The sequence below is a fragment of the Mus musculus genome, chromosome 11 (genome assembly GCF_000001635.26).
Source record: "Mus musculus strain C57BL/6J chromosome 11, GRCm38.p6 C57BL/6J".
In the NCBI taxonomy this organism is placed as follows: domain Eukaryota; kingdom Metazoa; phylum Chordata; class Mammalia; order Rodentia; family Muridae; genus Mus; species Mus musculus.
The window spans coordinates 82,364,907-82,366,748 of record NC_000077.6 but is presented as its reverse complement, the minus strand read 5'-3'; positions in this window follow the sequence as shown (position 1 = coordinate 82,366,748).

The window sequence follows — 1,842 nt, the reverse complement described above, 5'->3', positions numbered from 1 at the left end:
TGTATCCCCAGGAACTGCAGGTACTTGATGCACATTTAATACGGGGGAACATTCTTAAAGAGTGAATAAATGAATGAATTAATGAATGAATAGGCAAGCATTTATCTATGCTCAGTCACTCATTCATTCATCCATTCATTTATATTTACCCATTCACTCACCAATTTGTTTAAATTCATTTATTTATATTCATTTATTCATTCAGTTCTTATTTCACTTATTCATCTCGTTCATTCATTTGTTTATATTCATTCATTCATTCATTCATTCATTCATTCAGCTGACTACCTACAAGAAGCCAGAGACTGAAGACCTAGACTGATTATGGCAAGAAGACCCTGACCATAGGCTGAGACTTTTGGAGTCTTGGTTGTTTCTTTCATCAGCACCACTGAGCAAACCTGCTAGGATGTGAAAGTAAACACTGTGCCTCTACTCTAGGGAGTAGAGCTGGGTGGGGACATGCTGACTCATAAGGTCATCCTTGCCCATCCCCTGGCCCTAACCTCCCTCTCTTCTTCTCTCCCTCAACACTTCTATTTCCAGCTAGGGAGCTTAACTCAAACTTCCCAGGTGGGCTTTTAATTTGGATTTATTGCTGGCCATGACTGTTAAACAAACTCCATGAGATTATTAAAATGTGATGATCGTGGTTTATTGTCTTGCTGTGGTCCTCTGTGGGTGTCCCAGTATTGAAAGGGAGCAAATTCTCTGCAACACAGAGGGTCCCCTCCCTCCCACCGGCCACACCTCCAGGAGCAGGTGGCAGTGACAATTCTGAGGCAGGACATGGCCAGATGCAGTGCTCCAGCCTGGCACCTGCTGCTGATGCCACTCAAGACCTAGGCTTCAAGTTCAGCTCTAAAAATCAGAGTTGGACCAGTTTGAACTGGTGCTCTGAGAGCTGCCACCGAGGCTAGGGGACACCATGGTGAATATCTGAACCAATGGCTCCTACCAGAATATTCTGAGCTGAAGGGCTGACAAAAATCCAGTCTGCATCCCCAGTCTGGCTATGCTGATTTGTAAATACACTTCTGTAGTATGGCAGGTAACTGCTGTGGCAGTGGGAGTGAGGGGTGAGAGATGAGGGGTGAGGGGATGTTGTCAGTGCTGTGTGTTGACCAGGTACACTCATGGAAAAGATACCAGCTTTGGAGAGGAGACCAGCCCCAGTCTGAGGGCTAGCACCCTGGGTTCCAATCCTGTTCTGCCACTGATCAGCTGAGATCACTCTTTCTTCCAGCCCTCAATCTCCTCTTTTGCTGACTAAAGGGGTGGGCTCTCCTGTGATATAGGAGCTTTAAAAATGAGCCCTGCCCTGCCCTTTGCTCCGAACAAAATTTCAGTAGCAGGCAAGAGAAGTAGCTGGTAAGAGGAGAAACTGTTGGAAACCAGGAGAGGGAATCTGGTGGACCTCCCAGCTCCCAGAAGCCATTGCCAAGGACAGATGCACATAGTCTTCTTGTAGAATTCTTCTCTTTGAAGACAGTCTTACACATCCCAGGCAGACCCCCAACCCTGAAAGTAGCCAAGAATGTCCTTGATGTTGTGACCCTCTGTCCTCCACGTGGAGAGGGCTGGGACCACAGGTGTGCCGTTAACAGGTCTGTTTTATGAGGTGACAGGGATGAACCCTGGACTTTGTATATATCAGCCAAGCACTCTACCACTGAGCTACACCCTCAGTGCCCCTTCTGTTAGATTTAAACACTATTACGGGTGACCCAGCACCTCACTGATCTTCCTGCTTCTAAGAAGGAAGGACAGGTGGCTGGGACTCCTTCTAGGGAGGCAGGACACCTCCCTGTCTCCAGTGTCTCTCCTAGTGGGCTTCAGGAA